Source organism: Ascaphus truei, chromosome 20 (assembly GCF_040206685.1).
Source record: "Ascaphus truei isolate aAscTru1 chromosome 20, aAscTru1.hap1, whole genome shotgun sequence".
Classification (NCBI taxonomy): domain Eukaryota; kingdom Metazoa; phylum Chordata; class Amphibia; order Anura; family Ascaphidae; genus Ascaphus; species Ascaphus truei.
Genome location: NC_134502.1, coordinates 16517126 through 16531068, shown reverse-complemented (window position 1 = coordinate 16531068; position 13943 = coordinate 16517126).

The following is a 13943-nucleotide window of genomic DNA, read 5'->3' as shown; positions in this document are numbered from 1 at the left end:
GGCCGTTATCAGAGTCAGTAATGGAGGTTAACGCATATGCACAATGCTAATTATCTATATTATAATTCTAAGTTGGATTCCTGTTTTCCGTTTGTTTGTATGTCAGAAGCATCGAAATCTCAGAAACGACACCACATACCACCACGAAACTTTCACTGTACTTTCTGCTGCGGATTTGTAGGTCAACACAACTATTTTGAGCTTCCAATGTCACTCACCCTCCAAATTATGGACATTCTAAGTTTCAAATGAAAACAAAAGAAAAGAAACAGCGCAAAACCTCATAGTGTAGTATTAAAAATATTTGTAATATTAATGAGCAGCAGGTGAGTATCTCACGTACATCAATTCAAAGATATATAAGCATGGCATGTTATGGACATGTTACCAAACTGCTACCGCAACAGCACACGACCATCCGATCGATCGATGGAGTGGTAGCAGTTTGGTAACATGTCCATAACATGCCATGCTTATATATCTTTGAATTGATGTACGTGAGATACTCACCTGCTGCTCATTAATATTACAAATATTTTTAATACTACACTATGAGGTTTTGCGCTGTTTCTTTTCTTTTGTTTTCATTTAGCACGTGTGGTTTGTGGAGCCAGTCCACGGTTCACAGCAGCATACCTCCATCATATACCTAGGATCAGGTTTTAATTTATTTTAATTGGTTCAAACACAGCACTTCAATATTGATTTAATTTATCACATTGTGATTTATTTCACTGGTATTTATATATTTATCACCATTGTCACGGTCCTGAGCGCACTTTTTTGTTTATATTCTAAGTTTCACTCTGCTGGACAGCAGATGTTAGAGCGAGAGCAGGGGGCGGGGGGCGTGCCTACTAAGGGAGGGGGCGTGCCTACTAAGGGAGGGGGCGTGTCCTTGCCTTGGGAGGTTTGTGTGTGTCTCTCACTGCTTCCCCTGGCTCTCCTCCTCGGAGCGCTCTAGCAGCCCTGCACTTGACCCCTTCATGACCTTAGCGGTTAATACCGCTACGGTCATGAAGGGGTTAAGCCCTCCCGCTACCCACCCGCAAGCCCTAAACAAGCACCGTTGGGGCTAATACCCACTTCACCCACCCCCGCTACCCACAATAAAATAAATACACACACAGAGCCCCACACTAAATAAATAAATATATATATTACAGCAACAACCCCTATACCCCCCTAACATACACATATACAGTATGCACATCAATGATACTATAGACCGGCGGGGACCCTCGGGTGTTCCCCGCAGGCCTGCAGTACCAATTCAGTGCACCCCTAAAAAAATTACAACACATAAATACACCACCATTAACACATACAGTATAGTAATGTGCAAAATTAATATTATCCACATATGGATAATAGTGAATTTACCCATTTAAAATACATAAAGAACAATAAATACATATAGCACTCACCCATGTCTGGCTGCCAAGATAAAGGCCATCCTCATCTTCATCACCGTCCATGCCCCCTTCGATGCTGCAAAACATAAACAAGAATAAAAATAGCCAATGTAATGTTCCCTAACCCCTTAATCACCATAGCGGTTATTAACCGCTACATTCATTAAGGGGTTAACCCACCCTCACCCACCACTCGGGAGGCCTACATACTCTCCCCCACTACCCCCCCACCCTGTGAGGCCTAACCACCATCTCTCACCCAATACCCAGCTGGGAGGCCTACCCACAAACCCTTGGGGCCAATACCACCTTACCCCACCCAAAGTACCCACAATAAAAACAATACACAGCCCCACAATAAACATTATATTTATTAAATACATAATTCACCCCCTGTGCCCCCCCCATAAATACATGATTTATTATTTTACATACAGGGTTAATACCCCAGGCCCACAGGAGTCCCCGGTGGGCCTGATGGGTCACCTCACAGACCTACAGTAGCCCAGCACCATGTTTCAAACAGGGTCTGGAGGCCTGTTGGTGGTCCCCATACAGTACAATAATGTGCAAAATAACTATTATCCAGATAGGGATAATAGATTATTTGCCCATTATTAAACACATTAACTAGCATAATAAAATAAAGTTCTACTGACCTCATCAATAAGAAACCCCCTCGCCAGCAAAATCCGTGTCCTTCGTTGCCAAAAAAATACAAAGCCAATACATTGCAATTACATTCTGAGATCAATTAACCCCTTAATCACCTTATTGGATAATAACCGCAAAGTTAATTAAGGGGTTAAGCCACCCTGGCCCGATAACCTCCCTTCACTCATTCATTTGTACAGTGGCTCCATCATGCAACTATACACATATAGTAATAATATTGTGCGGGAGCAGGGGGTCCCCTGAGATGAACCGCATTGATTTGTGGGTCAGGGACCCCTTGCTTCCTGAGTAACAGGCCCCGGTTTGGGGCATTGGTTCCAGTGTCGCCGCCATTTTTATAGCGGGCACGTCGCGTATGGGACGCTATAAAGATGGTGGCGACACTGCCACCCGATGACACATACCGGGGCCTGTAACTCGGGAAGCAGGGGGTCCCTGATCCACAAATCAATGCGATTCAGCTCAGGGGACCCCCTGCTCACAGTACACTATTATTAAAAATATATTCATGCTGCTTCGTTACCATAACACATAGCCGCAAAGGTAAGGAATTATTCTTTATTGATATGGGTGTTTTACTCATAGCGTAGATGTGCAGAGGGTCTCCGGAGCTGAACTGCTTTGGTTTTAGGTCCGGGGACCCCCTGCTTCCCGAGATACAGGCCCCTTTAGGGGGTGCCGGTATCCCTCTGCTTTGTTTACATTCTCGGCAGGCAGACTGTCTCGCCACCGGTTACTCGCCATCTGGTCAAATGGTGGTGGCGCATTGATTCGCCAGGGATTCGGCCCTTCCTGCATACAGCGAGGGCAACACGCCAAAAACATGGCGAATTTGAACCCCTGGCGAATGCAATTTTCCGCTGCTTAGTGCATAGACCCCTATGTGTATGTGTGACACTGTTTGTGTGTGTGTGTGTGTGACACTGTGTGTGCGTGTGACATTGTGTGTGTGTGACATTGTGTGTGTGTGTGTGTGTGTGTGTGTGTGTGTGTGTGTGTGTGTGTGTGTGTGTGTGTGTGTGTGTGTGTGACACTGTGTGTGTGTGTGACACTGTGTGTGTGTGTGTGACACTGTGTGTGTCACTGTGTGTGTCACTGAGGGTGTGTGTGTGACACTGTGAGAGAGAGGAAGAGAGGTGGGAGAAGGAGAGAGAGGAGAGAATGGAGAGGGAGAGGCAGAGGAGAGGGAGGGAGGGAGAGGCAGAGGAGAGAGTTAGGGGGAGAGGAAAGAGGAGGGAGAGGAGAGGGAGAGAGATCGATCGGTCCGTGGGGGGGTTATGTGAGATGCAGGGGGGGAGGTGAAGGGAGATGCAGGGGGGGGTGGTCTGGGAGCTGCAGGGGGGGGTGGTGTTTAAACCAAAATCATTACAAAATAATCAAAAGTATGAGTTAATTATTTATTATCCCTACTGCTTTACACGTCTATTTTGTGATTTACCTCTGTCGAACATGTGTCATCCAGATAGGGGTTCCCCGAAATTTTACGAAATACTTAAAGGGTTCCTCCAAATAAAAAAGGTTGGGAATCACTGGTCATGTCAGATGTGCAAGGGAGCAGTGCCAGCTGGGGAAGGGGGGGGAGGGAGATGTGCCGGTGGAGGGGGGGAGATGTGCCAGCGGGGAGCGGGTGGAGGAGGGAGATGTGCCAGCGGGGGGAGAGGAGAGATGTGCCAGCTAGCAGGGGGAGACTGGTGGGGAAGGGGGGGCGGGGACATGTATTCAATATTACATTCCCCGGGCGAAGCCGGGAGCAAATCTAGTATGTCAATAAGAGCACTTCTCACTAAGTTATGGAGTATTGAAGATGCATGTTACCAGTTAATGAGGTGTTAACTTAGGTTAGTGCCTCATTACTTCAATAATGGACATCTTTGTATTTGGGCCTTTAACTGTTTATGCTGACCACAAGCTAATATTTGATGTTGTTAAATCTTTGTGTGAAATAAAAGCCTACATTTATTATCCAGAAGCAGCCTCCTGTTTCACCTCGGCAAACATCTCATACAGCATCCAAATAAACAATTACTGAATGATTGTTTATAAGCGAATATGCATCTCTGACACCTATAACTCTTCCTATTACCCCATATGCGGATGCAGCGGCCGTTATCCAACCATTTATAGTGTTTAATGACACACTGTAGTGTGTCATGGTCCGAGATCGTCCTCTGCAGACTTAATGGCCCATAACCTGCTGTGTTAATCCTACCAGGGTCTGCCTGTCTGTAAGAGACGCGCAGTAAGAGATAGGCTGAATCTGTCACTCTACCTGCGCGCCTCCTAACAGCCGATCACAGGGTCTATGTCTATGCACATGGTGCTTATGTGAGTGCAATAGGAATTGCTTTCATCAATATATTTATAGTGAACATGCAATGTTGCACTAAATGTGTCATTTTTTCTATTGAGGGTTTGTTCTGCTGATAGCTGGGATCTTATGTCAAGCAAGACCTCTTTTCATACTGCTGAGTCTACATCATTGTATCCACTGCTATCCACTGCTGAACTTTTACTGGGAGAGTGTGAGTTCCCAATCGTGATTCCTATATAGATTGCTGAATCTGTTTAAAGCATACTACACTATTATATATTTTTTTCCCCACATACTGTATGGTGACACCTGCGCTCCCCACAAGCTTCTCCCTACCATCCAAGACAGGAGGAACTGGATCTTCTCCAAATAGGGTTGAGCAGTGAAGTTCACCATTCATATTTTCTCTTATTTATGAGCACTTTGAATAATTGGTTTTATTAATAGTAATCACTTTATAATTATTTATTGCACCTCTATTAGAAGCGCCTCACATTTTTTGTTTTACACTGGTCCCTGCTTGTGGCTGGTGGGCCTTGGGTGGTCCCCACGGTTGTCCTTGGGACTCTAGGTGGTCCCTATGGGTGTCTGGGGGCCCTCAGGGGGTTCCCACAGGTGTCTGAGAACCCTCGGGTAGTACCCATGGGAGTCCGAGTGCCCCATGGGGGGCGGGGGGTGCACGATGGTGTCCAGGGGCTCCACAAGGGGTCCCCCAGTGGTCCCTGCTTGTGTCTGGGGATCCACGAGGGTGTCCGTGGTCCTCCAGGTGGTCCCTGCAGGTGTCCAGGGGCCCCATATGGGTGTCTGGGGGTGTCCAGGGCTCCTCAGGTGGTCCTGGTGGGTGTCCGGGCTCCTTGAATGGTCGCTGTGGGTGTCTGTGGCCCTCGGGTGGTCCCTGCAGTTCTCCGCTGGCCTGCGGTACCAATCCTGTTGTAAAAAAAATAAAGATGGCATACATTTCAATAAATACACCCCCCCCCACCAAACACATGCAGTACAGTAATGGGCAAAATAACTATTATCCAGGTATGATAATAGTTCTTTTGACCATTATTAAAGAAACCATTAGTGAGCCAGCATAAATAAAGTAAATAAAACCTGTTCTACTTACCCCTGCCATCATGAAGTATCCTTGTCAGCATACTGTAGGTCCAAGTCCTCCGGTGCCAGAAAGAATACATGAAATAAAACAATCTAATTTTCCCTAACCCCTTAATCATGACGAAGTTGAGACATTAGGGGGTCTGACATAACAACATTAGAGTCAAAGCAGCCATTTTGTCTGACTATTTTTGTTAGCCATCTTGTTATTGTTCTAGTCCTTGTCTGTCAATTATGTTGTAATGTGCTGTGCTTTTGTCTTCCATTTTGTCTTCTGTCTGTATGAAAGCTGCATGAAAGTTATAGTGGGTTAAAAGATTTTTCGCTCTCAGTGTTTACCATCTCTGACCAGCCCAGCTGCAGAAGAAGGGAGGGGGCATACAGCCTTGAGGAGTGAGATTAGAATTAGAGAAGAGTTCTCACATTTAAGTGCCAGGTAAAGTCTTGAGAAGTGAGATCAGAATTAGAACCAACTTCTCAGCATTTGAATGTCTGGTGGACTCAGAGATAGAAATCATTTCTCACATTCAACCCCTTAAAGAATGTATGTATCATTTCATTTTTGTTATGTATTACAAGATTATGTCATTTTAGGTGACGCACACTTCCATCATTTGTTATGTATTTCAAACTTACATCAGTTTTAGCATTGTTATGTATTACAAAATGATGTCCTATTTAGTGACATGCAAGCCCCCCCATAAAGGGGTGGAGCTTTAGGTTTTAGGGTATAAATATATGGCATAACGTGTTATTTGTTAGTGAGTTTTTTTTTTTCAAATTCTGCCTCCGTTGTGCACTTGACTTGAATAAATTCACGTGTCATTCTGTTTCAAAATAACCTCAAACTGTGTTTTTTATTTACGCTTTTCTCAATCACCATAGCAGTTAATAACTGCTATAGTAATTAAGGGGTTAACCCCCATCCCCCGCTACCCACCCTGGAGGCCTAACCACCCACCCCGGACCCACTATATCCACCCTGTACCAATTTATTGACATAGTGGTACATCATACCCATATAATATGGGCATGATAAAATTTATTTTTTGTGGTCAACTGGTATACATCAGAGAATCCCAATAGCAACTCCCCCATCTAGAAACATTATAGAAATACATTTAAAACTGGAAAATGATAAAACTAACAAATTAATATTTGAGCAACCAATAGAGTTCACATAAGTTACCATGCATCACTGGCTACATGCCAGGCTCTACATGTGAAAACATCTCACTTCCTCAGACTAATCTTATAGGAAGAATAGGGGAAATCTTTGCATATAGATACATTAATACAGTCATAATAAAAATAGCAACATCATAAAAAAAATAAAACCGTGAACATAAGGATGTGACAGATAGAAATCATAAATAAAGTATAAACAGCAAATAGATGTCCACTATGCATCAAGTAATAGAAAATTTCGATGGATGCCAATGCAAAGTGTTTAGACACACTATGGGGGTCATGCACTAAGCTCCATTAAGTCACTTTTAGAGCGCAAAGTGTTCTTAGAACGTGATGTTGCGCTGAACACTCAACGCAACCAGGCATTTTGCGCTCTAAAACTGACTTTTTTCTGGAATTTTTTCTAAGTCCAACTTTGCTCGTTCGTTACCCTGTTTGCGTTAAATTCTGCCCTTAAGCGGGATGCACTGAACAACGCAAACTTTATTCATACCAATGTCTAAATAAAGCTGAAAAATACATTAGCCATACATGAAAAGAACATAAACATTAGCAAAACAATCAATTATTATCCCTGTATGTCTATCCATATAGATAGATATACATAACATACAGGGGCAATAATAGAGCATAAAAACAATGCATTTATATACAAAAATCACATAGAATACACCCTTTCAGTGTCCGTGAATGTATGTATAGCCATAGGTACATAATAGATACATTCATGGGCATTAAATGGGACTGAAAAAATAAAAGACATGAATCAAAAATAAAAAAAACCTGTAAAAGCAAAAATAATAAACTTTTCTTTTGTTTACTTACCATTAGATGCCCACTCACCGAAATCCAGGCGACCCGGAAGCACTGGAACCAACCCACAGGTACCCATAAAATAATAAACCCTTACAATCAATAACGGTGTCTTTTTTCTTCTATTTGTAATCCTTCCCGTCAGTCTTGGGGTCTTCTTTTCTTCTTTGGGGTCTTCTCCGTCTTCTTCCGTCTTCTTCCATCTTCTTCTGCCACTCCCTTCTTTTCTTCTTAGGAGGGGAGGTGTTCCCTCCTCGGCGTCTGGCTTCAAAATGAGGTGACATAGGCTTTTATAGGCCTATGACGTCACATTTTGGTCAAATGTTTCCCACGGTTCTGATTGGGCCGTGAAAAACATGTGATTTGTAAAAAAAAATTAAAAAATGATGACGTCATTTAAAGGCAATGACGCCAGCCAATCAGAATGGCTGAGTTTCAATTGCCTTTAAGATGACGTCATCAAAACAAAGATGGCCGGCGACACATGATACGGTAGCCAATCAGAGCGTGGGAACTCCATCCCAACTCTGATTGGCTCAAGTAGACCATGTGACAGAGGCTTTGCTTCAGCCAATCAGAATTGGGATGGAGTTCCCACGCTCTAATTGGCTACCGTACCATGTGTCGCCGGCCATCTTTGTTTTGATGACATCATCTTAAAGGCAATTGAAACTCAGCCATTCTGATTGGCTGGCGTCATTGCCTTTAAATGACGTCATAATTTTCTAATTTTTTTTTACAAATCACATGTTTTTCACGGCCCAATCAAGACAGTGGGAAACATTTGACTAAAATGTGATGTCATAGGCCTATAAAAGCCTATATCGCCTCATTTTGAAGCCAGACGCCGAGGAGGGAACACCTCCCATCCTAAGAAGAAAAGAAGGGCGTGGCAGAAGAAGATGGAAGAAGACGGAAGAAGACGGAGAAGACCCCAAAGAAGAAAAAAAGACCCCAAGACTGACGGGAAGGATTACAAATAGAAGAAAAAAGACACCGTTATGGATTGTAAGGGTTTATTATTTTATGGTTAGCTGTGGATTGGTTCCAGTGCTTCCGGGTCGCCTGGATTTCGGTGAGTTGCCATCTAATGGTGAGTAAACAAAAGAAAAGTTTATTCTTTTTACTTTTATAGGTTTTTTTGATTTTTGATTCATGTCTTTTATTTTATCAGTCCCATTTAATGCCCGTGAATGTATCTATGTACCTATGGATATACCTACATTCACGGACACTGACAGGGTGTATTATATGTGATTTTTGGATGTAAATGCATTGTTTTTATGCTCTATTATTGCCCCTGTATGTTATGTATATCTATCTATATGGATAGAAATACAGGGATAATAATTGATTGTTTTGCTAAAGTTTATGTTTTTTTTCATGTATGGCTAATGTATTTTTCAGCTATATGTAGACATTGGTGTGAATAATATAATTTGTATTTAGTTACAGGTTATTTTTAATGGCTTCTTTCTGGTAGTTAGATTAGAATGATGGTGTTTACTTTCAATTAAAATTCTTTTGGCAATGGTTTGGCTTTAGGAATTGAATAGGGAATTGAATAATTGATTTGTATTGTATTGTAATTGGTTTATGAAATGGATTAATTGATTGATGGTAAATGTATCGATGTTGCTTAGTTTCTATTTGATATTCATGATGGCATTGCTGGTTAGGGGACATTGTTCATAGTGTATTTTATTGTTACATATATTTTGCATAGTGTTACATGATGCACAGATTAATTGATCATGTACACACTCAATGCAATTGTGTGACATTTCATATACATTTGTGAAGCTGCTGGTTTGTTGTTTTATTTTTACAAGTGCTGCTGGATTTATTGTAACATGCAATGTGGTGATTTTAAGATTAAAAATTAATGTTTTGATTTATGCATGTTTTATGTGTTTCATAATGGGCAGATAATCTATTATCCATATGTGGATAATAGTTATTTTGCACATTATTGTACTGTATGTGTTGGGGGGGGGGGGGGATTGATGTATTTAATGTATAGGTCCGGTTTATTTTTTTTACATACAGGGTTGGTTCCTTTTTGTCTGCGAGATACCTCTGGAGACCACCTGAGGTATCTTCGGGCTTCTCACGGATGCCAGGCTGCCGGGTCCACGGGGGACACCTACGGGGAAGAACCGGTGGGACCACATCTGTGGGGGCACCGTGGACACATAGGGACCACCCGTGGGTCCCCAGACCCTCGTGGGAACCACCCGAGGCCCCTCAGACACCTGTGGGTCTAACCCGGGGCCCACCAGACATCCGCGGGCCTACCGTCGAGACCCCATTGTTGCCCACGGTGACCCGCAGAGACCACCTGGTGTACCATGGCGCCTGGAAGGAACCACCAACAGGCCTCCAGACCCTGTGTGAAACATGGTGCTGGGCTACTGTAGATCTGTGAGGTGACCCATCAGGCCCACCGGGGACTCCCGTGGGCCTGGGATATTAACCTTGTATTTAAAATAATAAATCATGTATTTATGGGGGGGCATAGGGGGTGGGTTATGTATTTAATAAATATAATGATGTTTATTGTGCGGCAGTGTATTGTTTTTATTGTGGTTACTGGGGGTGGGGGAAGGGGGTATTGGCCCCAAGGGTATGTGGATAGGCCTCCCGGCTGGGTAGTGGGTGAGGCTGGTTAGGCCTCACAGGGTGGGGGGTAGTGGGGGAGGGTATGTAGGCCACCCGAGTGGTGGGTGAGGGTGGGTTAACTCCTTAATGACTGTAGCGGTTAATAACCGCTAAGGTTATTAAGGGGTTAGGGGAAAAACATTGGCTGTTTTTATTCTTGTGTATGTATGTATGACCGGAGGGACATGGACAGGATGAAGATGAGGATGAAGATGGCCTTCATCGTGGGTGCCTGTAAAAGGTAAGTGTAATATGTATTGACTGTATTTATTGTAATTTATATGTATTTAAAATGGGCCAATGCATTATTATCCATATGTGGATAATAGTTTTTTTGCCCATTACAGTACTGTATGTGTTAGGGGGCGGGGGGGATGTGTGTTGTATATTGCTATATTTATTGGGGGCAATTGTCCACAATAAACTTGCTATTGGGCCTTAACCCCTTCATTGCCTTAGCGGATAGCCTCTAAGGTAATGAAGCTGCTTTAATGTATTTTTATTAATAGTGTGCGGGAGCAGGGGGTCCCCTGAGCTGAACCGCATTGATTTCTGCCTCAGGGACCCACTGCTTCCCGAGTTACTGGCCCCGGTTTGGGGCATCGGTGCCAGTGTCGCCGCCATCTTTATAGAGCCCACGTCGTGTTTTGGACGCTATAAAGATGGCGCCGACAATGGCACCGATGCCCCATACCAGAGGCCTGTAACTCAGGAAGAAGGGGGTCCCTGAGCCATTAATTAATGCGGTTCTGCTCAGGAGACCCCCTGATCCCGCACACTATTATTAAAATGTTCTTTAATGCAGCTTCATTACCATAGCGGCTATCCGCTACGGTAATTAATTATTATTTGTTGGTATTGGTGTTTTAATACTAGTATAGATGTGCAGGGGGTCTCCTGAGCTGAACCGCATTGGATTCAGCCTCGGGGAGCCCCTACTTCAGGAGATATAGGCCCTGTTACAGGGTGCCGGTATCCCCTGCACTTGTAAAGCTCGCTCGTCATGTGATCGGGACATTTACATTCTGCAGGGGATACCGGCACCCCATAACGGGGACCTTACCTCCTGAAGTAGGGGGTCCCCGAGGCTGAAACCAATGCGGTTCATCTCAGGAGACCCTCTGCTCATGTACACTACTGTAGTATTAAAAATCATATTTGTACAGCACGATTGCCTGTAAGAGCCGTGTATTGAGACGCAGCGTCTCCATGCAGTTCTTACAGGCTGCTTTGTTTATAATAGTTATCGTGCTATCTAACTTTAAGCACGATATTAGGGGGGGAAGAAGTCGCTCGCGCAATATGGCCCTTTTGGGCAAGGCAGGCCGAAAACGCGACAAACAGCCTTAGTGAATAGTGCTTTTGGCTTTACCCTTTTTCGCCCGAGCGATGTAACCCATTTCAGCGCTAATTAACGGAGCTTAGTGAATCGGCCCCATTGTGCGGTACAAAATTGTAACATCGTAACCAAGATTTGTATCCAGCTTCAAGAGTTTATAAGAACTAAAGACTTCCAAACCAATTCTACAAGGGAAAAACTAAGCAAGCAGTCCCGGAGGAGAAAAAGTGGAGCAGCGCCACTAGCCAAAGACTGTTTTTGTGGCTTTGCGTAGGCATTATCCCCGCTCCTGGGAGAGTGTGCTCAGAGACTCTATTTCTAAAGATTTCGTTCTGGAAGTAGAGGATTTCATTTTACCCCATCCCAGTAAGTGCTATTTCATAATATTTTTTAAATCAAGCTGTGTATGTTCGTTGTGTAAATAAATGACAATTTATTTTACCTTTTGCTTTGCTCTGTCAAAGGATCCGGGTAATTTTGGTGTTAAAAGTTCTGGTCTCCCGTGATACCGGTTGACCAGCCGTCTTGAAGTTATGACCCCATTGCAACACCTCACTTCGGAATTGGGGAGGAACAAATAATTTAGACGAGCGTGTGGACGTTGATCTAGGATCCTCTGCCTGAGCTTGCGAAATCTGTTGCAGAAGTGATTAAGATACGGCAGAGATGATCTGTGCAGGTGGAATGATGGGTCCCTGCTCTATCTCCTCTGAGCCGTCAGGAGAGAAATGTCGAGATAGAGCGTCTTCTTTGGTGTTTTTGGATCCTGGACGATAAGAGATCACAAAGTTGAACCGAGTGAAGAAGAGAACCCACCTCGTCTGACGCGAGGTTCTTGTGGTCTGTAATGATTGAAATTGGGGAAGTTGACCCCCCAAGCTAATGTCTCCATTCTTCAAGAGCCATTTTCATAGCCAGAAGTTCCCGATTTCCAATATCATAGTTCCTTTCCACAAGATATATATTTTTTTAGAAAAGAAGGCACAGGGGAGGGGTTTCTCATGAAAATCCATCCTTTGAAAAAGAATGGCTTCCGGCTGCCAGATCGGAGCATCCAATTCAAGCATGAAGGGTTTCGTAGAATCTGGGTGGATAAGCACAGGTGCAGAAGAAAAGGTGGACTTGAGCTTCTCGAAAGCCAGAAGAGCCTCAGCAGGCCATATCTTAGGATTTGTCCTTTTCTTAGTAGGAGCCTTAATGGGTGCAAACACCTTAGAAATATTCCTGATTAATCGTCAGGGTCTTGGCAAACCCAAGGCAAGAGATGAAGTACCCAAGGAAAGAAATCTACTTCTGTTCGAATTGACACTTCTCGAGCTTGGCGTAGAGGGAGGGGTCCCGAAGTGTTTGGAGAACCAATCTAACCTGTGCCCGATGTTTGGTCAAAGAACTGGAAAAGATAAAGAATTCGTCCACATATACCACGAGAAATTGGTCCAAAAGATCCCGGAAAATCTCGCTGATGAAGTTTTGAATTACGGCCGGTGCCTTGCATAAGCCAAATGGCATGACTAGTTATTTTTAGTGGCCATCACGGGTATTAAAGGCTGTTTTACACTCATCTCCCATTCTGACCCGGATCAATTTGTAGGCTCCTCGAAGATCAAGTTTGGTGAAGATGTAGCCTTGCCTAAGTGGTTGATGCAGGAATGAGGGGTAGCGGATATCGGTTCTTTACGGTGATTTTATTTAGGCCTCTCTAGTCGATACATGGGTAAGGAGATAGAACGAGCACTGCTGCTTGAATAGGCTGGAGGCAAGGTGCTGGATAAAAAAAACTTTATTCCGGCATACAAGCCAAGATTAAAAACCACATGAGGAGGATCCTCTAACGTGTTTCGTCCCTTGGGGGACTTTATCAAAGAGTGATCTTTGGCCACCGGATCTCGCTATATATAGCCCCTCTTCCCTGGTGCACAGGTACGTGGCTCCTCCCTTTCATCCCAGCTGTCTTAACAGCTGGTGAAAACAAGATAGTTAATGGGTATAAGTCGCCACGCATCCGTACGCCACGGGCAGGCAATCAAACAAGTTTAGAAACATCACGTATGCTCTCTTGCGTTTGCTAGTTGTTTTTACGTACCCAATCATAAGTAAACACATGTAATTTGCAGCACATGAAAGATTTGGTTTAAACACACAGTAGTAACATATTGATAAACTGTTCCAAGAAAAGCATTACAACTGCCAGCGAGTCCGGTTAGCCTTACAAACTGATACATACACACAAAGACACAAATATATTCCATTGATAACCAAGACATATAATACACATATAATAAGCCCATCAAAACACTGAATGAGCCTTCAAAAATACAATACAAGGGATAGAAGCCCATATAGTTAAATCCCAAAGTGAACTATCCTATACTAATAAATAAAAAAGGAAAAAGAAAAAAATAATTATAAGAGTTCATATAAATGCACAAAAAACAAC